Genomic DNA, 25601 nt, shown 5'->3' on the forward strand with positions numbered 1-25601 from the left:
CTTATGGTTACCAAAGGGGAAACAGTGGGGGTGGTGATGGAAGATAAATTAGGAGGTTGGGATTGATATATACACACCACTATATATAAAATAGATAAGTAACAAGGACCTACTGTATAGCACAGGGAAATCTCCTCAATACTGTGTAATAACCTGTATGGGAAAAGAATCTGAAAAGGAATGGATATATGTATATGAATAATTGAATCACTTTGCTGTATATCTGAAACTAACACAACATTGCAAATCAACTATATTGCCAATAATTTTTTAAAAACTATATTATGAGGATGTATGAAAATAACCCCTACATGCCCTGTGTGTACCTATGAAATGTGGGAGCCGATCATGTCTTAGCAGTGTTCCCAGGGCTTGATGTCCAAAAGGCTAACTCAGGGCCAGGCCAGTTTATAAACATGGACTCAGAACTTCTAATTAATTATAAATATAGGAATCATTTGCTTGATTGCTTGGACTTTGAAACCCTTTAGAAACAAACTTAGGAGTAGTTAAATGGAGAAATTGTGCTCATTCCTATCCAGGAGACCAGATAATTCATCTGCTCTAAAAATATCTAATGACGGATTCAAATGTCAAATTCATGCTGTTTCCAGTTATATGACATAACTATATTAGAATTGATCCTTCTAGCAGGAACTGAATAATTGCTTTAATATTGGATATCCGTTAATATCTCTAGATGACATGTATGTTGGAGGTGGCACCTTATGAAAGTTCAGCTCTTGAGGTCTAAAGGAGATATTTACTTTATTGGGCAAATTATGTGTTTTTAAGCATGAAATAACAGCATCCTGACCCAAAGACTACACACAGGTGGGCTATATTTTCTAGTGCATGAAATAACATTTTCTAACTGAAATTTGGGGAAGCTCTGAGGGTCCAGGTATATGGAGCACAACCTGCTTAATTCAATTCAGTTGCACCCTGACTGCGTGCCAGAAACTTGGCTAGGTCCCATTCACGATGTCAGGGGTGAGCCAGAGGAATCTCAGGTAACTCCTTTTGTAACTAGGAGGAAGGTACTTACATAACAAGAATAAATAGCAAACCCTGATAAGTACCATGTCTGAGGTACTAAGAAATTCTTCTGGAGGCCCAGCAGAAGCAACCATTTCAACTGCAAAACTCTGGGGAGAAATCTCAATGGAAAAGGTGGCCTTTGAGCTGGGTCTTGAAGAATTAGATTTTGAAAGGAGGCATCAGGGGAAAAGGCAGGAAAGTGACTGAGGAATAAAAACTGAGGAAAATCAGGCTTGAAGAAGGGCACAGTTTCTAGAGTGGTGGCGAAGTGTGTTTGTGTGCTTTCAGGGTGAGGGTACTCGGAAGATGTCACAGAGCCTTGATGGGCATCTAGAAATTTCCTCGGGATTCTGTGGGCTGGTTGAACGTCAGTATTTTTTAAGCAGGGCATGACATGATTAAAGAAATCCTTTAACATCTGTAGTTGCTGTTGGCCCCAGAGATGAATTCTAATCTGAAAAACTCAAAAGATTTTTTTCACTTGTCGTTTATCTTATTTTGCAGTTATTCAGTTGGTAAGGCCCGGATTAGCCTTGCTCATTACTTTAGAGAGTGGTTTTTCAGGGTACATAATTTCTTAAATTCCTTTTTTCTCACTCTCTGTCTTGACTAAATGCATTTTGCTCTCCATTAAGTTATACTGCATCATCTCTGTTCATTATTGTTAAAAGGGGGCTTCAGCAGAATTCAAATGTTGTTTTATTAACTGCTAAATCCAGGATATGTATTGTAAAATATTGGACTTAAAATGTTTTCAATCTGAATAAGGATGAGAATTGACCATGTAGCTACAAGCAGTTGCCTTTCTGACAAATTAGGGATGCGGATGGCACTGAGGAGGCTGAGGCTTTGGTAAGCAAAGCACAGTTTGGAGGGTTCCCAGAGTCCATGTATGATCCATCTAGGATACAAAAGAGCCCACAGTAAGGTGCAGAATGTCCCCAATGGGCTGAGGTTGATGTCTGAAATAACCTGTGGGTGGCAACTTCTTCTCTTTGATGGGTGGTCTCCTTCCGCACAGCAACTCTCCTTGCTCCCCAGCCTTTACGTGCACGGCCTGGCCTGCCCTCCTCTTCGGTACACACAGTTCTGGGGTTCTCCCATTTGCCCTTCTTGATCCTCTCTCCACTCTTCTCTTCCTGGATCTGTTCTTTCTCGGTAGAGAGCTTCCTATTCAGCTAAAGAAGGCCACCAGCCGAGGAGCTGCTTCTGCATCCAGAGGGAAGTGGGGTCCTGGAGCCTGGCTCAGCAGAAGGACGTTGTTTCTCCTCAGGGGACCTCCTCTACATGACTGACTGTCTTTCCAGGTTCTGGTAGCCTCTCTGCCAAGTCCTCTCACCTCCTTTGGGGCTTAAAGATGGTAACCACTCAGCTTCTACTAACCCCATATGGTGTGAGTGCAGAGTCCTTCCTGACTGGCTCTCTACTGCTCATCCCCACAGGTACCCACGGGGGCCTGCCTTCCTGGAAGGGCTCTTTACCCCAGGCGTTTCCTTCTGGCCCCAACTCTGCTTAAAACATACCTGTCCTCGGTGCCTCATTCCCTCAGTAGTCAAATGCCAAAGTAATACAGGTGACAGTGCTGGCTATAAATTAACACCTTCTGAAAACCTCTTTGGAAACAGGTAGGCCTTAAACCATAAATAACAGTGACATTTTCATTTTAACAACAGCCTGCAACTAACCTAACAGTGGACATGGTTCAGGGTGGTTTCATGCTGTAGCAGAGGATAAGATTCATTGCCTGTAAAAGGTTTCAACATTTTTTTCTCACATCGATCTTTCTACCTTTTCCCCTGCTGAAAAGAGCTAAAATGAGTCAGAGTAACAGAACACCTGGCATCTGCAGAGCTCATTTCAAGGTGCTTTCCTAAACAGAATCTCAGTTTGTCCTTTTATGAATTTTGCAAAGTATTTAGGGTGGGTATATTGCCCCAGGTTACAGATGAGTAAAACTGAGGTCTATTCCTATGAATAAAAAGCCATAAGGCTGCTCTTAAAGAAATCAGGTCTTCTGAGGAAAACTTGAGAAATTTACCTCTGATAAATTTACAGCATAAATAGGAATTTGGCTCACATCTTGAGTTTGCTTTCCTAATGGGGAAACTGGAAAGGTACAATGATAGGAAAAAAAATCATAATAAAGGCACGGGTTTCTTTATTCCTCAGCAAGAATGTATTCTCGGAGTTCCCTGGTGGCTCAGCCGAAACTAATCTGACTAATATCCATGAGGACCCAGGTTTGGTCCCCGGTCCTACTCCGTGGGTTAAGGATCTGGCATTGCCGTGAGCTGTGGTGTAGGTCACAGATGAGGCTCAGATCCTGCATCGCTACGAATGTGGTATAGGCTGGTATCTACATCTCTGATTCGACCCCTAGCCTGGGAACCTCTATATGCCACGGGTTCAACCCTAAAAAGATGCATGCACACACACACACACACAAGTATATATTCTCTAAGTTAAAAAATAGTTTCAGGCTTTTTTTTTTTTTTTTTTTTTTTTTTTTTTGGTTGTTGTTGTTGTTGTCTTTTTGCTATTTCCTTGGGCCGCTCCCGCGGCATATGGAGGTTCCCAGGCTAGGGGTCGAATCGGAGCTGTAGCCACCAGCCTATGCCAGAGCCACAGCAACGCGGGATCTGAGCCGCGTCTACAACCTACACCACAGCTCACGGCAACGCCGGATCGTTAACCCACTGAGCAAGGCCAGGGATCGAACCCGCAATCTCATGGTTCCTAGTCAGATTCGTTAACCACTGCGCCACGACGAGAACTCCTAGTTTCAGGCTTTTGCCTTTTCAACTCTTTGGCCATTTATAGTGGTTTAATGAACAGTTGCCTGGGATGGGGGTGGGGGTCCATGTATGGGGAGTGGGGAGTGGTGGGCAGCCATTGACTCTGCAGGGCTGGTGGGTCTGAGAGGAGAGTGAGTGGAGGAGCCCAAGCTGCTTAGGGCAGAGGGAACTTTTGTGTTTCTCTGTGGATTTACTCAACTCTCCTACTTGAGGGTTGGAGGACTATACCCCAAGAAGCTCTCAGATTCCCTCACTAACAACTCAAGGGTGGATCCTTTCTCTGGCGTTTGTAATGGAAAAACCTATCCCTTTGATCCTAGTCTGCATTATCAATCCAGGATTCCTGCAGGGAAATCATTTATGAAAGAGGTCTCCCTGCTGAGCAAGATACCAGCCTGATTCACCCCAGTGGGAAGCCCAGCACAGGTGAATTATTTCCCAAGTGGGCTCTGAGAATTTTCCATGCTTTATCCTGTGTTTGAGGACAATCATGAAGCAGTCAGTGACGTGCCTTCCTACGGTTCTGGAATGTTATACCTTCATTAGTCTGGACCCACAAATGTGCCCGGAATGATCCAAATTCGATCTATGAGTCCACTGTATTTAAATCAACAATGAACATTTACTACCTTTCTCCAAAATAGCAAGCTCTCTGGGCTTTTTTTAGTAGGCTGAGGGTGTGAGACTGGCTTTGTCCAAACCAGCTGCTTTCAATTAGGAAGGGACACTCTATCATCTTCACCTTCACCTTCACACATAACTGCATGCCCCAGGCTTTGTGCATTCCACCCCATTGTGATATGTGTGCATGGCAATTGTATTATGAAGAAAAAGAAGGGCTTTCTCTGACACCAGCATGTTCCAGGCAAAGCCAGGCATTCATCCAAGGGCATTTCATATTAACTCATTTAGTTTCTCACAGCAACCACATAAGCTAGTATGATTTCCCCATTTTACAGATGAGGCAACTGAGTAATAGAGAGGTTAAGTGACTTGTCTAAAATCACAAAGCAGACGAGATCGGGTGCGTTCAGGGTGGTATGGACAAACTAAGGCCATTTGCAGCAACATGGATGGGCCTAGAGATTCTCATACTAAGTAAAGTAAGCCAGGAAGAGAAAGACAAATACCATATGATACCACTTATTCGTGGAATCTAAAATATGGAACAGGTGATCCTATCTAAAAAAACAGAAACAGATCATAGCCAAGGAGAGCAGACTTGGGGTTCCCAGGGGAGAAGGGGGAGGGAGTGGGATGGATGGGCATTTTTGGGCTTTTTTGGATGCGAACTGTTATATTGGAATGGATGGGCAATGGGATCCTACTGTACAACATAGGGAAATGTGGGTGATTGATTGCTTTGCTGTACAACAGAACTTGCAGAAACATTGTAAATCAGCTAGACTTTAATTTAAAATAAATTAAAAAGAAAGAAGAAATAACAGAAGAATAAAATAAAATCACAAAGCATTTAAGCAAGGGCACCAAGATTCCAACTTTTTTGTCAAGGAGTATGTCCAGTGGGTCTGGAAGTCTCCATAGGAGAAAGAATTTATGACAATACCCTCCCTCTCAGAGTTCCCGTCGTGGCTCAGTAGAAACAAATCTAACTAGTTTCCATGAGGATGTGGGTTTGATCCCTAGCCTTGCTCAGTGGGTTAAGGATCCGGCGTTGCCATGAGCTGTGGTGTAGGTCTCAGACGAGGCTCGGAGCCCCCATGGCTGTAGCTGTGGCGAAGGCCGGCAGCTGTAGCTCCAATTCGACCATTAGCCTGGGAACTTCCATATGTCACAGGTTCAGCCCTAAAAAGCAAAACAATCAAACAAAAACAGAAAAACAAAACAGCAACCCAAAAATCTCCCTCTCTGAGCTCAAGTGGAACTTGTTATTATGCTTATCACAATAGTGACCTGCAGGGTTGTTCCCTTCCCCCACAAGAAGACAGGTCTGTTATCTAGTTGTCTTTGGTCCCAGCTTATAGCACAGATTCAGCGGTCTATTAGATTCTTTCTTTCTCTAAATACACACATATACAGACATGAGCTGTGGTTCCAGCCATCCTTACCCACTCAGGTGTCTGCATGCTCCCCTAGAACAGGTTTTTCCTGTTCTCAAAGTTTCTGAAACATTCCTCTCTGCAGTGTTAGCCACCAAGGCTGCCAGGAGTGTGTGAGGTGACCCTGAAGGGCCTGAGGAGACACTGTGGCTGGGCATCAGCACAGTTTATTGTTAGAGTAGCAAATGTCCTGCCTTCCTCTTTGCAGGCTCTCCTGCAACAGCTTCAGGATTATAGGTCTTCCCCCACACTTTTATTTTGATTACCGCTGCCTGTCACATTGTTTCCTATTATTGACCTTGGTACCTGTCAGACCATTCACACCCCCTCATTGTCTTTACTTGCCACACATCCATCTTCACTGAAAGGCTGGTTTCTCTGATTACTGAGGCCTGTCAGTTTCTCATGGATTTACTTGATTCTTCTCATCAGTGAAGGGGTGCTTTGTGGCCGTCTTTGCCCTTGGACTTGATGGAGGTTGTTGGCCATGAGCCAGGTCATAGATGGTCCTCTCCAGAGGACCACCTCGGGGAGATTTTAGTGAGGGGGTCACTGCCTGGGGCGCAGGGCCCTGCCTTGAAGGAAGTATCTCTCTTAGTCTCCTGCCAATTCCATGTAGTGGCTTTCTGAGCTTGAGCAAGTCATGTGACTGCTCTGAGTCTCAGTTTCCTTAACTGTGAAGTGGGAATTATTTAGACTGAGAATCAAGCCTATGTGAAAATATGGCATCAACTGTGAAGTGCCACATAATAAGTGGGATGGTCTCAGCATTGCTACTGTACAACCAATGAAGCACTTGGTCTCCATTTCTGCATGGATCGGAGATCTGGTATTTGACATACAGCCATGAAATTGTATTCCCTCCTCAGTCTTCCCTCAGCCCCAGCATTCAGATGGGGCACGAGCAGAGTGGTGAGTCCCCACTGGGTGCTCAGTTAGTGATTGTTGGATTGAGCCGAAGTGAGGATGCTCAGGTGACAAAGGGTGACAGACCCCATGGCGCCATTTGTGGTGTGTCTCCTTGACCCCTGAGTATTGAGAAGGACCATCACTTTGTGCAGATGACCAACAACCCCCAGAGAATGGTGGCCTTTCCAGAATGGGGTTGATTAGAATGTAGAAAGAGACCTCAATCCCCTGGGAATCACAAGGATTCCTGAATTATTCCATGGTTGTTCTTGGGCCAACCCTGAAAACTGGACTTTAAGAAACCAGATAGGGAGTTCCCGTCATGGCTTAGTGGTTAATGAACCCGATTAGTATTCATGAGGAGGAAGTTTGATCCCTGGCCTTGCTCCGTGGGTTAAGGATCCACTGTTGCCATGAGCTGTGGTGCAGGTTGCAGACACTACTCTGGATCCCACATTGCTGTGGCTGTGGTGTAGGCCAATGGCTACAGCTCCAATTCAACCCCTAGCCTGGGAACCTCCATATGCCATGAGTTCAACCCTAAAAAGACAAAAAACAAAATAAAATTTAAAAAAAGAAAAGAAACGAGATAGGCATCAGGGCTCAAAGCTATTCACCAGATTATAGCAACTACTGGATGTGGGGCCTTGGAGGTCAGCATTGACCAAGGCGAAGGTGGGCCTGTGCTGAGCTGGATAGCACTGGGGTGGACAATGTGGTGTATCCAGGGCACCGCCAGGGTCTACTGAAAGTCACAGGGCTGGATTAAAGCCACCAAGGTCAGAAACTAAAGGAGAGGAGACACATCAACAGAACCAGGATACAAATCCCACGTGTCACTGGGGTAATGGGGGGGTGTGCCCTGCCAAACACCCAAAGCCTTCAGGTTACCCCACCAGTGACCTAAAAGTAACCCAATTCTCTATGTGGAATTCTTTTATGGATAAGAAGAAAAATAGATATCATTTATAAACTAATCCAAATGTACAGTAAAGTTGAGTTTTTAATAACTTGACCCAGCATAAGTCACTAGTGTTTTTGCTGTATTTTCCTCACTTTTTTCTCTGTGTTTATTTACATAATTGGGATTGCACACTATTTGAATTGACACTTAAAACCAAGACCTTCCTTGGGCTTGCCATCTTTGAGGAAGCACCACCCAGGGACGGGTCAGGCAGGCCCAGAAGGCAGGTCTAAGGCCAGCCCAGGTCCACGTCAGCTGCCAGGCTGCAGGGTCCTGCAGGGAAGGCAGGTGCAGTCCTGGCCAGGTGGTGGGGGGCACTAGGCAGATCTCATCAAGGGAGCTGCTTCTGTATTTGTCCCTCCTTCCCTGGTACCAAGCACATTTCTCTGTTGCTTGGGAGCCTGGGCAAGTGTTGACAGGGTGATTATCTTCCTCTGCACAGTTCTTCTCATTAACATGAGTACAGAATTGTGTCTGAACCTGTGGTTGTTGGGTGGGACATTCCATTCTGGTTCTGATCAGAATAATAAACCAAGTCTATTAGAGAGCCCTGAGGGAGAGCATGGTCTGCCCTCCTCCTGATTCTGTGATTTCTGACTATTCTGAACAGCATGGTTCTCAGGCAGGTGGAATGGAAGCTCTGGAGAGGTTCCAGCAGGAGTGGGCACACCTGGAGCAGGAGACAGGGCAGGCGTGATGGGTGGGGATGAAGTCCCTGGGTTCCCACATGCACCTGCACTGCTAGGTTCCATCAGAGGGAGTTAGGAAGGGCCAGTGGCCAAGTTTGAGTGGAAGACAGAAGCCACTGGTCAAGATGGAAGTGTGCTCAGAAAGAGCTTCAGGTATTTCATTGAAACTGGGATGTCAGTTCCTGAAGCAGTGAACTGATCAGCTACAAAAATGACCTTTAGTGACACTGCTGAGCAGGATAAAGGACAGCTGGCAGCAATGGGATGTGTTTGCATTTTTCTCCTTACATACTGTCTACTGCCACTGCACTGGAATTAGCTAAGATGAACCTTTTGACAGTGTCCCTGTGGACTGGGGACTGGGAACAAAAGACTCCTCTGGCCCTTCGTCCCAGGCCTGAGACTCTTGGGGCAGAGCTGGGGGTAAGCAGCAATTCCAGGGCTGGGAGCTGCAGCTTCCATGGCTTCTATGGCCTTGTATCACTGGGGTAAGGTCAAGACCAGCCCCAGGGTGGGCCTCAGCCTCTGCTACATGTGAGTCTTAAATCAACCAGGAGCCAGCCTTTGATCCCCAGACAGTGCTGCCTCGGGACTCTGCTGAGGTCACTTAGTCTCAGCCTCCATGAAGTGCAGGGGTTGCATTTTCTAATTAAATTATCTGGAGGATTTTTGATTCCCCGACTAGTCTGGAGAGGAAACTGTTCCAGCCATGCAAGGTTGGGCTGAAGGAAGGAGCAGACCTCTCTGGATAAAATTAGGAACATGAGGTCTAACTTGCCTTTGGGTGGGCATTGCTTTCTGCCCCTCGGTGTACTTGGATGGTGCTTGCCCCCTGCCTTCATCTACCAGCACCCCAGGAGCCCTCAGGGAGTCAGAGGGCAGTGCTTAGCTAATATCTCCTCAGGCCTCTGTTCTTACATGACTCAGGGAGTTGGATTAATGGGCAGTGCAGGTGCCCTTCTCTCCTGCTTTAGTACAATATCAAGAGAGCCTGTGAGGTTCCCAAGGGCAGAACTTCAAAGTTACAGCTTTGACCTGACTCATCCCCAAATCTCCCTCGTCAGATACAAATCATGTAGCCTTTGTTGTTTATTTTGGAACATCCCGACTCAAGGTAGTACTCTCTCATCATGGATAATTTAGAAAAGGGATGTTCAAACACTTTTTTACCCTATTGGCAATAAAAATATTTCTTACCTTGTAACTCAATACGTAATGTGTAAATCTTATATATATATATATAACAGTGAAACCAAATTTCACAAAACAATACCTACTACTTTGTGTTTCAGTCCAATCTATTATAGTTTATTCTTTCCTCCTTCATTAAGGAAAAATATAGGTTGTAACTCACTCAGCTGGTTTCACGTTCCATTAATGCATCACAACCGTCAATTTGGAAATCACTGCTTTAGAGCAGCGTCCAATAAAAGTGTAAGGCAAGTCACCAGTGTGAGCCACGTACGTAATTTAAAATTTTGTATGTAAAAATGCAAAGATAAATGGGTGAAATTAATTTTGGTATTATATTTTATATAGGTAAAATATTATCATTTCAACATGTAATCAGTATTAAAAATTATTGTTGAACTCTTTTCTCTTTTTTTGGTCTTCATTTTTCAATTTATTTCAAAATCATGGATCATTATATTCTCTGGTACACATAAAAGTATTTAAACAGAAGCATATAAGAGCAATGAACTAGACCCCCCAACTATGAATTCATTTATTGAATGCTAAACTCATTTTTTTTCATTTAGTCTGTTTATTTCAAAATAACTTAAATAATAATAGTTACCAGTAATATTAAAAATAATTTAAAATGAATTATTTCTATACATCTAAGTCTTCATATATTTAGCAAAAATTATTTTGGCTAATGCTTTGAATAGTTTTGAAAAGTGAATTTGACTCCACTCTAAGAGCAGCAAGTAAGAAACAACACTGCCAGTAAAATTATGAAGGCTATATAGTAAAAATTATTGTTGGTCATCACCTGATGGATTTTGACTTGACTTGAGGGCGGGCAACATTCCTCCACAGGAGTTTGTACAGTTGATACTGTATAAACAAAATGACCCTAAGATAATTGTATAATTTTTTAAGTTTTTGAAACCTAGTGTGTATTTTATATTCATAGCACATCTCTTAGTTTGAACTACGGATGTCTTCCTTTTTGGGGGGAATTTTTTAATTAAAGTATAGTTGACTTACAATGTTGTGCAGTTTTTGCTGTACAGCAAAGTGACCTGGCCATACATACATACATATATGCATATATATATAATTTTTTCATATTATCTTCTATCATGTTCTATTCCAAGAGTTTGGATATAGTTTCCTATGCTATACAGTAGGATCTCATTGTTTATTCATTCTAAATATAATAGTTTGCATCTACTAGCTCCAAACTCCCAGTCCATCCCACTCCCTCACCCCTCCCCCTTGGAAACCACAAGTCTCTTCTCTATGTCTTTGAATCTATTTTTGTTTTGTAGATAGGTTCATTTGTGCCATATTTTATTTTTTAGAATTTTATTTTATTTATTTATTTATTTTTATAATTTATTTTTTTTCCCACTGTACAGAAAGGGGATCAAGTTATCCTTACATGTATACATTTTTCCCCCACCCTTTGTTCTGTTGCAATATGAGTATCTAGACATAGTTCTCAATGCTACTCAGCAGAATCTCCTTGTAAATCTATTCCAAGTTGTGTCTGATGAGCCCAAGCTCCCGATCCCTCCCACTCCCTCCCCCTCCCATCAGGCAGCCACAAGTCTTTTCTCCAAGTCCATGATTTTCTTTTCTGAGGAGATGTTCATTTGTGCTGGATATTAGATTCCAGTTATAAGTGATATCATATGGTATTTGTCTTTGTCTTTCTGGCTCATTTCACTCAGTATGAGATTCTCTAGTTCCATCCATGTTGCTGCAAATGGCATTATGGCTGAGTAGTATTCCATTGTGTATATATACCACATCTTCCGAATCCAATCATCTGTTGATGGACATTTGGGTTGTTTCCATGTCCTGGCTATTGTGAATAGTGCTGCAATGAACATGTGGGTGCATGTGTCTCTTTTAAGGAGAGTTTTGTCCGGATAGATGCCCAAGATTGGGATTGCGGGGTCATATGGAAGTTCTATGTATAGATTTCTAAGGTATCTCCAAACTGTTCTCCATAGTGGCTGTACCAGTTTCCATTCCCACCAACAGTGCAGGAGGGTTCCCTTTTCTCCACAGCCCCTCCAGCACTTGTTATTTGTGGATTTCTTAATGATGGCCATTCTGACTGGTGTGAGGTGGTATCTCATGGTAGTTTTGATTTGCATTTCTCTTATAATCAGCGATGTTGAGCATTTTTTCATGTGTTTGCTGGCCATCTGTATATTTTCCTTGGAGAACAGTCTGTTCAGGTCTTTTGCCCATTTTTCCATTGGTTGATTGGCTTTTTTGCTGTTGGGTTGTATAAGTTGTTTATATGTTCTAGAGATTAAGCCCTTGTCGGTTGCATCATTTGAAACTATTTTCTCCCATTCTGAAAGTTGTCTTTGTTTTCTTTTTGGTTTCCTTTGCTGTGCAAAAGCTTTTCAGTTTGATGAGGTCCCATGGGTTTATTTTTGCTCTAATTTCTATTGCTTTGGGAGACTGACCTGAGAAAATTTTCATGATGTTGATGTCAGAGAGTGTTTTGCTTATGTTCTCTTCTAGAAGTTTGATGGTGTCCTGTTGTATATTTAAGTCTTTCAGCCATTTTGAGTTTATTTTTGTGCATGGTGTGAGGGTGTGTTCTAGTTTCATTGCTTTGCATGCAGCTGTCCAGGTTTCCCAGCAATGCTTGCTGAATAGACTTTCTTTTTCCCATTTGATGTTCTTGCCTCCCTTGTCAAAGATTAATTGACCATAAGTGTCAGGGTTTATTTCTGGATTCTCTATTCTGTTCCATTGGTCTGTCTGTCTGTTTTGATACCAGTACCACACTGTTTTGATGACTGTGGCTTTGTAGTATTTCTTGAAGTCTGGGAGAGTTATGCCTCCTGCTTGGTTTTTGTTTCTCAGGATTGCTTCAGCGATTCCGGGTCTCTTGTTGTTCCATATAAATTTTTGGATTGTTTGTTCTAGTTCTGTGAAAAATGTCATGGGTAATTTGATAGGGATTGCATTGAATCTGTAGATTGCTTTGGGTAGTATGGCCATTTTTACAATATTGATTTGTGCTGTATTTTAGATTTCGCATATAAGTTATACCTTATGGTATTTGTCTTTCTCTTTCTGACTTATTTCACTTAGTATGGGAATCTCTAGTGGCATTCATTTTGCTGCAAATGGCTTTATCATCTTCTTTTTTATGGCTGAGTAGTATTCCATTATGTATATGTACCACATCTTCTTAATCCATTCATCTGTCAATAGACATTTAGGTTGTTTCCATACCTTGGCTGTTGTAAATAGTGCTGTGATGAACATATAGTGCATGCATCTTTTTTAATTGTAGTTTTGTCCAGATATATGCCCAGGAATGAGATTCCTGAATCATATGGTAGTTCTATATTTAATTTTCTGAGGAAACCCCATGATGTTTTCCATAGTGGTTATTTACTAATTTACATTCCCACCAACAGCAAAGAAGGGTTCCCTTTTTGCCATACCCTCTCCATGTGTTAATTTTAGACTTATTGATGATGACCATTCTGACCAGTGTGAGGTGATACCTCTTTTTAGTTCTGATTTGCATTTCTCTAATAATTAGTGATGTTAAGCATTTTTTCTTTTGCTTACTGGCCATCTGTATGTCTTCATTGAAGAAATGTCTATTTAGGTCTTCTGCCCATTTTTTGATTGGGTTGTATTTTTTTGTCGTTGTTGAGTTGTGTGAGTTGTTTGTATGTTTTGGAAATTAAGTGCTGTCAGTTACACTGTTTGCAACTATTCTCTTCCATTCCTTAGGTTGTCTTTTAGTTTTTCTTTTAGTTTTCTTTGCTGTGCAAAAGCTTATAAGTTTGATTAGGTCCCATTTGTTTATTTTTTGTTTTTATTGCCTTGGGAGACTGACCTATGAAAACATCTGTACAGTTTGTGTCAGAGAATGTTTTGCTTATGTTCTCTTCTAGGAATTTTATGGTATCGTGTCTCTTGTTTAAGTCTTTAAGCCATTTAGAATTTATTTTTGTGCATGGTGTGAGGGTATGTTCTAGTTTCATTGATTTACATGCAGCTGTTCAGTTTTCCCAATACCACTTGCTGAAGAGACTGTCTTTTTCCCATTTTATATTCTTGCCTCCTTTGTTGAAGCTTAATTGACCGTAGATGCCTGGGTTTATTTCTGGGTTCTCTATTCTGTTCCATTGGTCTGCATGTCTATTTTTGTACCAGTACCACACCGTCTTGATTACTGTAGCTTTGTAATATTGTTGGACTAGCCATATTTCAAGAGCTCAATTGTCACATGGGCTTAGTGATAACAACTTCTGGCTAAGTTTAGCAGATACTTCAGGGAAGAAAAATCAAGTGTTTTTCCTGTTGTTTGCAGATGTGTAAGGTACTGGCAACACATTTTTTTTGAAACTGCTTTTTCCAGGCACCTCTACTCCAGCATCAAGAAATACATCGTAACAGAATGGATTTGGGATTCGAATCTGGGTTTATTATTATACATTCTATCTTTTCTTCAAGGAAAGGATAAGATAAACCCCATTCTACCCCCTAAGCAAACCTTAAGGTGTATAAATTAGCTGAATTCAACAGTTATTGAGCAATTACTGTGTAGCGACTGTAGACCAATGTCTCAGCATCTAAGTGTTTTGGGAGGCTCTTTTCCTCAGAGCCAGAAGGTGATTTGCTTAGGCATTGTCCCTTCTTTGTCCCTAACGGCAAAGAGTTAAAGAATTTTAACTACTGACCAGCATCCCCCTACTCAGGGTGTCACTTGGGTGGGGACCTGGTTGAGAGATCTGATGTAAATCTGGGATGGCTGTGCTTCAAATCCAGCTAAGTTTATTATTGTTGATGATGACAGCACTTGCAGCTGACATTTACATCAGCCTTTTAAAATTAACACTTGCTTACAAATACATCATCTGATTAAATTTTCATAGCAGCCCTGGAAGTTGAAATCTCTATTATCATCTCCATTTTATACCCAAGGAAACAGAGGCTCAGGGAGGTTAAGTAAATTGTTCAAGATGAAACATTCATTTGCGACAACATACTTTTTTTTGATCACCTTCCAGGCAAAATATTTTTTATATGTTGAGCTTTTAAGAAGGATTTAAGTTCTATTGGTTGAACTTGGGCTCAAATGAAAATATCTAATTCAGATTTCAAGATTTTTATGCCATCCCACAGTATTCTCATTTTATGTAGGTGGAAATGCTTACCATCTGTATTAGTTGGTCCTTGGCTTGACTTGATTCGTATACCTATCATCAATCATCAGTTACTGAGACGCTTCATTGGGTATTCATGGATAGAGTCCATTCTGTTTTCTACATTTACCAACTCCCTTTAAACTCATTTAGGACCTGACAAATTGGATCACTCTCATATGGATTTTGAGTTGTTCTGTTATACTAATACTAGTCTAATATTGTATACTGATATTATTAATATTGGTAAATAAAGCAGAGAGCTGAGTCTAGTATTCAACATTCTCATCCTTGCTTCAGAAAACCCTCAAAATCATATTTTCATGGTGCTCTAAAACATTATATAACAGGAGTTGTTGGTAGAGGCCAAGCAAAAAGAGGAGTAAAAAGTGTCTGCAGGGCTTCTTGTGTCAAATTAATTTAGAAATCACTTAATTAAACATAGTTAAATAGATTTCTTTACAGAAGAAATTTTAAGAGCCTTTAACATGCTAATGTGATTTGTGAATCATGAAGATAAATATAGATTAGGGGTAAATATAGATTTACACTATATATATTAGATAAAGATGCACATTATAAAGATAGATAGCTAGATATAGAAGTGAGAGCAGCATATGTTATGTTAAAAGAATGGATTCTATATTTGCATTGCCAGATTGAAACTTGGCTCCAAGAGTTGCTCGTTGTGTGACCTCTCTTGCCTCAGTTTCCTCATCTGTAAAATGGACATTATGAAGGGATTGTTGTGAGAATTAACTTGACTAATACATGCAGAGCACTTAAGCCAGAATTTGGCATGTTAAATGCTCACTACCTCTTTGATGAAAATGTTGCAACAATTCCCAAATGTCAGATCAAAATCCCTTCTTTTTCTTCTTCTTCTTTTTTTTTTTTTAATTTATATCTGTACCCACAGTGTATGGAAGTTCCTGGACCAGGAGTTGAATATGGGCTTCACTATAACATACACCCAGAGCTGCAGCAATGACGGATCCTTTAACTCACTGCACCAGGCCAGGGATTGAACCCACACCTCAGTGATGACCCAAGCCATTGAGGTTGGATTCTTTACCCACTGTGCCACAGCAGAAACTCACAAATCCTTTCTTTTAATAAGCATCTTATGGTATTAATACTACAGGAATACTCTTTGTAAAAAATTTATCAAGGACTTAAAGCACAGGTTGGAACTGGAGAAACTGGGTGGTATCTGGGAGCTATGTTCCAGAAGATGGGAGGAGACTGTTGTATGAGATCACTGGCTAAGGAAGACATTGCTCACTGGAGGAATGGGCTCCTCACCATTGTAGTTTCATCTCCATGAAGGCACAGGTTGGCAGTCCTAGAGCCCGGGGCCAAGGAACACTAAATAAGTGGCATGTGTGTCACTACTTCTTCCTTCTTTCCTCATGGCAGGCATTGCTAACTGATCGTGATGCTCTTTCCTGCCAGTATTCTCAACGCAGCACTTCATGCAACTCTATAAGAAGGGTGGAAGTCTGTGTGTGAGACAGACCTACTTTATAGCCTTGGGTCAGTCACCATTTGGTTGTGCAGAAAGTAGCAGTGCTTCAGGACTGCTGGCTGCTGAAACCTCAGTGTGTGTGTGGGACAAGTAATTCTACTGAGACACCAACTTTTCAGCCAGCTCTGTATAGACACTGAAGAAGTTAACTAACAGCGCAAGTCATGATAGTCATGGTAATGGTAAAAAGTGAGAAATAAACTGGTGGGCAGGTAGCTGAGTGACCACTTGGACAGCTTTTAGGAAAAAAACATCTAAAGAAGGGATTGAGTTCGGTTCCTAAAACTAGAATCAGACAAATTCTTACTGAGAACATTTGTTAGTTACCTCCTATCTCAGGCTAGAGGGATCATTCTAGTGACTGAGATTAGGTCATGTTCAAGAACAGTTTCACATACTCCTGATCCCCATCTCCAGGTCCTTCCCAGGGGTATAGACTCCAGGTGGTGGCATCAGCAGTCTTTAGAGATCACTTTAGACCTTCCTTTTTGATAGGAGAGGAAGCAACCCGATTCTCAGTGGTAGATCTGAGGTTAGGAAGCAGGTCTCTCTCCTGACACCTGGCTCTGTGTTCTTTCCACTGTTTGGTCTTCCTCCTCAATGCCAGCTCAGTGTTGTTTTTTTAATACCGGCAGAGAAACCTGTTTTTTATTGGAAGCTGTCAAATTTCTTCTCTCCTTTCCTTTCACAGTCTTTAGATAAAAGTTGTTTATATCTACTATATTGAGACAGGGGCTGATAAAACATCACGTTGAAATGTTAAGTTGTTACCTTATTACTGCAATAATGGGTTCTTTCATATTTTGGAATAAAAAAAACCCATCATTTTCGATGAAGAGAAGAAAAATTTTGTTTTAGTGCCACCCCAAGTATTTTGGAATCTCTCTTGGGTCGAGTTGGGGCATCTTTATTTTGCAGGGGTACATATGAACTCAGGGAGATGTTTGACCTTGTTACCTGCTCTTATCCATAAGAGTACCTGTTCCAGGAACTGCCATCCACAGCTCCCCGCAGAACCTGGGGAGCAGACTGCCGTGTGCATAATCACCAGTGTGACATCTAGCATCAGGCATCCTCACCACTGCCTTTGCATTTGGGACTGTACCAAGTGGACATTTAGGGAGGAATGAATCAAGTGGGAGAAAACTCAGAACCTGAACCATTTCCTTAGAAGTCTTTCATATTAATTTGTTATTTACAAAAAAAATATGAGGTTTATATCTCAGTTATGCAGAGCTGAGAACAAGTATTGTCTATTTAACAAGTATTGTCAAATATCTACCATGTGTGGAGAACACTGTGCTTGGTATTGAGGGTACTATAAAGTAGGTGTAAGATTACAGTTTCCATTCAACAGAAGCTTGAGTTCTCACTGAGGTGATACTATAGGTGACATCCTCCCTTCTGCTCTTCCTTTCCTTCCACTGGGGGATGAGCCAACACCCACTTAGTGCTTTAGGTCCTATGAGAACCCAGAATAAAAATAATTTCATGGGCATGGACCCTTTTCCTTCCAGGTGGTCAGCAGGGCTTCTGTTGACTGTGATGCTTCTCTTGCACTGGGCCGGACCTCAGGCAAAGCAGGAAAGAACCAGTGCATCCCAGCACAGTTGTTGATGGGGGTGAAGAGCAGGGTGATGGTCTTCTGATTTCTAAAGTGCACAGTCAAAAGCTGAGGAAAACAAAAGCTTGCCATGAGCAGTCTAGTAAGGGCATCGGCCAGTCCTCAGCCCTGCCTGGGCATCCACACCCCCTTGTTTAGACTATAATCTGTCTCTCTTTCTCTGCAGGCTACCGATGGAGGTGAGAACACCACCACCTTCTGCCAAAGCTTGATGCATTGTTGCCCCAACTGGAGAGATACAAAGAGGAATGTAAGTGAGCCTTCAGGGTGGAGGGCTGGAGAGGGGATGGGGTGGCTGACTGAGAGTCTTGATGCAGGGGCCTCATGTCCCAGATGAAGCAGCCACAGAGAACACCATGTTGCAGAGGGTAGGCTGGAGGGAGTTAAGTTAGCAGCAACTTCCACACTTGAGATGTGCCCGATCCTATAGTAAAGAACCCCAAGTGTGAACATTGTGTACCCAAGTGCTTGGTTTGGTGAAAGCTCATGGTCAAGGGTGGCTCAGAGATAGAGGATTCTGGCTGGTCTCATTTTCTAGGCACTACAGGAGAAGGGGCTGGAACATCTATGGTTACAAGCAAAAGCAAGGAGCCCTGCTTCTAGGAGGGCACAGAAGAAGACATTAGGCTTGAGAAGGAAGAAGCTTAAATTTCCTCTGGTAGTAAAACCCACACTTAAGAATGGAAAATGGAAACATTGAGACACTCCTGGGTTACATTTTCCCTTCCCTCCTTTTGTTAGCCCTCTCTTGTTTTTCTTTTTTTCTTGTTTCCATCTCTTTTCTACTCTCCTTTCTTCACTTCTTCCTTTCATGTCCCTTTCCTTCCCTCCTTGATTATTCTTCTTTCTTAGCCTCTCAATCCTTCCATTCTTCTAGGATTTGTTCACCTTGCTGAGCATTTGCTGTTTTAGGTTCCATGGTATTATATTAGGTGCTGATGTCCTCTGCTCCTCATATGATTACAACCTAACTGTAGCTGACATTGGTGGCTCCACCCAATACTCATTCTCCTCTTCTCCCTTGTGTAGTACACACATCACATTTTTTTTGGGGGGGGTCCATATTGCTTCCAACTAAAAGACCACATTTACCAGTCTTTCTTGCTAGGAGTGGCCAGATAATCAAGGTAGGGCCAATGAGATGTTAAGTAGGGTATTGTGTGGAACTCTGGGAAGGTTTCCCATAGAAAGCTGACCCACTGAAAATTACATCCTTATTGCCCTTCTATCTTCCTCCTTCTGTGGCCTGAAGCATAAGTGTGATGGCTGGAGCTCCATAAGCCATCTTAGACCATACAGCAAACTTGAAGATGGAAACTATACCATAAGAAAAATAGAAGACAGAAGGTGTCTGGGTTCATGTTGACACTGTGTGTTTACTATACCAGCCCTGGACTGAATGTCTCCAGACTTTTTATATGTGAGAGAGAAATATATTTTTATATGGTATAAGCCATTTTTATTTCCAATCTCTGTCCCTACAGCTTAATTCAGTCTTAAATGATCCATTAACCTTACCAAAACTTTTCCTATGCTCCATCATTCCATCCTGGGTCATTGACCCTTCTGTCATCACTATCAGGTAGGACACAAAGGCTTTGAGGGGCAGTCTTGCATTCTCACATTAGATAGCTCATTATAAGCAGTGGCACATCCCTGACTCTGTTCTCCATCAAAAAAAAAAAAAAAAAAAACCACCCAAAACCATTCAGAGTCCCAGTGTGGGACTTCAGGGAGTTTAGAGTTATAGCAGCTCAAATTTTGAGTCCCTTGTACTCACAGCAGAGTGTCCTACAGAAATGTCATATGGGGAAGCAAGAACAATCTGTCTGAGGCTGTCAGCTGTCCAGGAGCCTGGACAAGGCAACAATTTATGATGTGCCTTCAGTCACTGAATGTAAGAGAGGGCTTCATCAAGCGGATTTTTCTGGCTCTGTTGTATATACATTCACAAAGTAATTTACAGTTCCCTTGGAAACATGAAATAGTTTGGGTCTAAATTTAGAGTGTTCATTCTGAGCTGTTGTAATGAGCTCAAAGAATATTCAGAGTGAAGGAACAGAAAGAAGAGATGTGGGACAATTCACTCATTAAGTCTAAGCACCAATCTATCCACTGGGTCACAGAGACTAGACTTGCTCCTGCAGGAGGTCCATACCCCTCTCAGTCTTCAGAATCAAGAGTCAGAGGGGAGGTGACCACTCCTTCACCTGCTCCAGGAACTCTGGTCCTAGCACTTTGTTTCTGGGTTTACTCCTTTGCCTTCTCTGTTGTGTGAGGCCCCACGACATTTGCCATCTGTTTTCTGTTAAATTTTCTTGCAAAGTGTCGCAGTGTGTGGTCCCAGAGAACCAGCATGTGAAACTCTCGGGATGCAGCCAGATTGAATTTTCAAGATTCATCTACATGCTGGTTTCCCAAGAAGGTTCTGGCAGCCTGTGGGGTAACACATCCATTTCCAGAGAGCAGGTGTGAGATGAAGCCTTGGAAGAGGATTGAAGACCCCAGATAAGCTCTACCTTTTATGATGACAACATATGGGGTGTCAACTGTCCCTGAGAACACTGTTCCTTCTCTGGGTTTGATAATTTATCTTCTCTTGCCTGAATTGGAATATGAGTCCTCCAGCTGATATTTCACTGCTTCCTATGTGGCTCCGTGCCAGCCGTCCTCCATACCACCAGGGAGGTGATCAAGCTCGGATGGTACTCCATTCCTCCCTGCACTGTAGCTGCTCACCGACACCCCTGCTGGGCCGTAACTGTGACCACAGGGCCATTTGCCCAACAGTTGGCACATTGCCTATATTAATTCAGAAGAAGCTTATTGAGTTCCTGAGAGAATAACACCATCGTGCCTCTGCATACAACCTTGAAATGTCTGTCATCTACATCCCAAGCTCACGAGCTTGGCATTGAAGGTGCCTCATGATATGACTCTATTTAGGGCTCTGGCCTCATCTCTTACCACTCCTAGCCTCTTGATTTGTGCTTAGGAACATGGTATGTGGGCTCAGAGACATGTTTCTCCTGATTCTGATTCCTACCATGTTCTGGCCTGCAGCTTGGAGTTTGTGAATCCTCTGGATTTGCTCCTGCAGACCCTCTGCCTGAGAGCCCTTGACAGGTCTTCCCTATTCCTTTCTCTCTCTCCACCAAGACATCTTACCCAACTGATTCCTCCTTAATTTTAAGACTCTGATTATCACTTCTTCCAGGAAGTTTTCCATGATCTTCCCCAATTTGAGGTAGTAATTGTGTGTGTGTCTCTCTCTTTTTTTTTTTTTTTTTTTTTGATTCCAGGGCTTTCTGTCATTGCCTTTCTATATTTCCCTGTGAATGTATCTTTAAATTTTTTGTCTGCTCTGCCATTCTGTGAGCTCCTTAAGGGCAAGGGCTTAGCTTTTACTTCTGTTCACTAATACATATTTACTGTGTACCTACTGTATTTTATGTATTGGGGACCCTGCAATGAGCAAAATAGCTTCTAAGCAACTTATACTCCAGTGGAGGAAGAGAGAAAAGAGATGCATAATTACAGTCTATCAAGTATGATAAGTGCTATAAAGGAAGTTCAAATAGAGTAAACATGGATAGTAAAGCAGTGTTAGGAGGTGGAAGGACACCGCTGATGAGAAATATTTGTGCAGAAGCTGGAAGGAAGCGGGGGAACAAGCCATGCATCTATCTAGAGGAAAAGCATTCTAGTCAGAGAGACCAGCAAATGCTGAGGTCCTGAGGTGGGGTTATATTTGATATATTCCAAGAACAGTATGAAGGCAAGTGAGGGGAGAGTGACATGAGATAAAGTCAGGGGTGTCTGAGAGCGGTGCTCATAATGTTGGGGCTTGGAAGCCATAATTAGGATTGCAGGTTTCTGAGTGGGATGGAGAACTACTGGAGGGTTATGAGCAAAGGAGTGACATGATGTGATTTACATGATCTTTTGAAGGATGAACTAATAGAGTTTGCTGATGGATTGAATATAGTAGGTAAGAGAAGTAAACAGTGAAAGATGACATCAAGATTTCTGGTCTATGCGAGTAAAAGAATGGCAGTGCCATTAACTAGGATGAGAAAGACCAAGGAGGATTGGGTTTAGAGCATGGTGGTTTAATTGGGGATGTATAAAGTTTGAAGTAACTCTTAGAACTCCAAGAGGTCATACTGAGGAGGAAGTTGGATATAAAGGTCTGTATTTCAAGGAGAATATTGGGTTATAGACATATATATGAAAGTTATCAGTGAATATTCATGAAAATGGAAGGAGTAAGGGTGATGCAGCTGATGGTACACCAACATTTAGAGATTTAATTGATGCTGAGGAGCCAGCATGGATGAATGAGAAGGAGCACCTACTGAGGCAGAAGGAGAAACAAGAGAGATTGAATTCATCAATACCGAGTGAGGACAGTGTTTCAGGGAGATGGGAGGATTCAAATGTGTTGAGAGCTGTGACTCAGTCTAATAAGATGAGTGAGAATTGACCATTGATTAGACTTGGCAATGTGGAAGTCATAAGGGACTTCAGAGCAGGCGGAAATAGAGGATGCAAAATAGAGAGGATGTTTAGTAAGCTGATTTCCTTAAGTGGGCAAGAGAGAACGGGATCCAGTGTTCAAATGGATAGACTTGGATCTGGATAAGAGCCTAGTCACCAGACGGAAGGCAGAGTAAAAGCAAGTGGGTTGGTAAATGGCAAGTGGGAGTGGATAGAATTTCTCTTCTGGTTGTTTCCATTTCTCAAAGAAGTAAGAGGCCAGGTCATCTGCTGAGAAGGAAGGTAAGCGCGTATGTCTTATTCACTTCTGGGTCCCCAGCAATTAACATGGTTCCTGTCACATCGACTGTATTACCGCATGGTGGATGAATGAAGCTCTATCCAATGACTTGGCATTTTCGACTTGTCTGGGAAATGAACCGTCACTCCATCACTCTAGTTTTGTGCTATTTGTGTGGTCAGAATATTTATTAGACTAGTACAAGATGAGGAGATGGGATACTGTGGAAGAAGCAGAATGCTTTTTGATCAAAAATCTGTGTGCATATTCGTATGCTATATGAATAAATATGTTCTTTTAATTTCACTTTTATATCAATAAATGTAGCATATGCTATATGCTAAATACTTATATATCCATATATATTACATATATGCTATGTATACATACTAAAAAATTAAACCAATTTAAATAGACATTATCAATTACTATGTATTAGACAAACCATCCTAGATCATTGTTCCTCCTTGTAAGGGGCAACATTCTACCGTCTGTAGAAACACACAGACTTGCAAAAGATTGTGGAAAGACAGGTCCATGGGAGGCCAGTGGAGGAGCTGTGGCGGGAGGAGGGGGCCTCAAGGAAGCCCTAGGGAAATCACGGCATCTCATCCACCAGCCCTAACCCTGGCCTGGGGGAGGACCTTTTCTCCCTTCCTTTCTAACTGATGAGTTCCAACCAGCTCCTCCTCAGTGACTTGGTCCAAATACTCCTAATATACTACCATCCTGCCAAAAAAATATGAAGGAGAACTTTTAAAAAGAATTGAAAAACCAAGGTGGGGTTAGATAAGCAAGGAGAGGGAGTGTGAATTACTAAAAAACAGAATTTCAAAGTTATGTCTAAGTGTGACATACTTTGCATTTGGAAGTCTTCCCAGTCCGGAACTAGCTGCAGTGGGAACAGCGGGGCAAAGCCTGACATCTGTCGGCTAACGGTGGCTTCTCGGGGATGCTGTGGCTTCAGTCTGCAGAGAGGCAGCATGTTTTTATTCTCTGAAGTGGGAGCTCTGGAGGAATCCATGAGGTAGCGCAGTGCAGTAAATTATAGTTTGCCTCACTGACCTACCATTTGTTTTTACACCTTATTTTTCTTTTGGCTTTTCTTCCCCCTCTCCTTTCTCCTTTTCCAACCAGTTCCTAGAATTCACTGTGAATAAGCAAGCAGCAGGACGTGTAAACTAGCTTCATAAATTAGGACCAGGTGACTCCCATCAGTTTGACTGGGAACCATGAAAGTGATAGGAGACTTAAGCAGAAACAAGATGAAGGTGAATGAAGACAGAGTAGCCCAGGGGTCACGCCTGACGAGAGGCTGTAAGACAGGAGAGAGATGGGTTGAAACATTGATGTGGAATCCTAGGCTCTGCAGTGATATTGGCTGAATTCAAAGTGAGAGGGTGGTCTCGGAGCCGACTGGAGAGGTGAAGAGAGATTGAGTATGGAATCCCTGGACCATAAGCAGATGCATTGTCTATCAAGATAGATGCATACAGAACGACCGGGGGGAAGAGGCGAAATCTTCCACCCACATCCTTCCTGGCATACCCCCGACATTAGCTCTGCTGTTTCCAAGCATGAAAGTACCATAAATATGACAAGTCCTGTCAACTGCCCCAAACCATATTTATTCAAATCATCCAGAATAGGTTTCTAAAACCAAATGTCAACATATCAGAAAGATTCAAGGGATCTGGGAAAAAGAAGTCCTGTGAAAACTCCAAAATAGGTTCTCACCCTCTGACAATTGTTTCGTTTGCCGGATCTGCAAATTTACCCATGCTGTATACTTTGTTGTAAAATCCCCATACCTTTCCAAGTACTCGGTGCCAGCTTTGTTTCAGAAGGCTGGAGTAAGTGCAAAATGAATTGTAAAGATAGTAACATAGTCACCCATGTTTATTTACAACACATTCCTGCAGGCAACTTGTAGCTCAATGGAACATTTACTCTGTAGCCTAATTTTTCAAAAATATTACATGCATTAATAAAGGTAATTTAGAAAAAGCCTCATAAAGTCATTTGACTTTTTTGCCAATTGCCAGAGTAATAAAGTGCCTTTACATTCTGTGGCAATAGAAAAGCGGTGCCCTTTTTGCTTGATTAAGTCAAGTCTCTTCCGCGTTTTACAACTGGATATTTGTGTGTCACTTTATTGCCATCTTATTTTAATTTGAACTATGGATTTCCTGTCTCTGGATGGCACTGCCCTTATAGTTTTGGAGAAGGGAACTCTTAGTCTGTATACCAGGAGGACTGGGGACGTGAAGGCTAGACTGGAATGTTCAATCACTACCAAGTGTTCATAATATTCTCACCCCCATCCCCCACAGGACTCCCGGGTCAACCAGGTCCTCCAGTCAACACTCAGCTAATGTTTTCAGATCACCTACTATGTGCTTGGAACTACGGAAGAAACTATGGAGGATATCGAAGTGAGATCATAAGCTGGGGTAAGGAATTTTTTTAAAAGTTTTGCTACATTGCACCTGGAGTAGAGGGTGACAGTCCTAATGCTTGTTTCAGCTTCCATAGATAATCACTGCATTTCTCTGCCAGAGCCAAGGAGCATTGTTTTGGCCCCGAGAAAGAGGAGGGGAAAGGAGAGATGGTACCTTAAAGAAGGGAGGATTCTAGGGAAGGATCACATAGTCAGATGGAGTAGTTGGAGAGGACTGGAGTAGGAAGAGATGCAAAGAGATGGATTCTGAGGAATTAAGATGGGATTTCCCTCTTTGAAGCTTCCAAATCCTTTAGGAAAATTTTGCTATCCCTACAAATGTTCTGTTTGGGGGTTGATTTTTTTTTGCAGGGGGGTGGGGGGAACCTCTTCAGAGGAATCT

General features: G+C 42.2%; 1 protein-coding gene and 1 long non-coding RNA gene across 7 annotated transcripts in view; one reads left to right on the top strand and one right to left on the bottom strand.

The window, feature by feature from the left end:
* The window catches only part of LOC102162878, a 381084-nt gene that overhangs the window by 214624 nt on the left and 140859 nt on the right, over positions 1–25601 (top strand). For all 3 annotated transcript variants that reach the window (XR_002335933.1, XR_002335931.1, XR_002335932.1), the window contains exons 5-6: positions 18145–18228; positions 25092–25211. This is a non-coding gene — a long non-coding RNA (uncharacterized LOC102162878). The remainder of the gene's footprint in view (positions 1–18144; positions 18229–25091; positions 25212–25601) is intronic.
* TNR (tenascin R) overlaps positions 1–25601 on the bottom strand; it is a 424403-nt gene that overhangs the window by 95902 nt on the left and 302900 nt on the right. The window lies entirely within an intron of this gene.

The sequence above is a fragment of the Sus scrofa genome, chromosome 9 (assembly GCF_000003025.6).
Source record: "Sus scrofa isolate TJ Tabasco breed Duroc chromosome 9, Sscrofa11.1, whole genome shotgun sequence".
In the NCBI taxonomy this organism is placed as follows: domain Eukaryota; kingdom Metazoa; phylum Chordata; class Mammalia; order Artiodactyla; family Suidae; genus Sus; species Sus scrofa.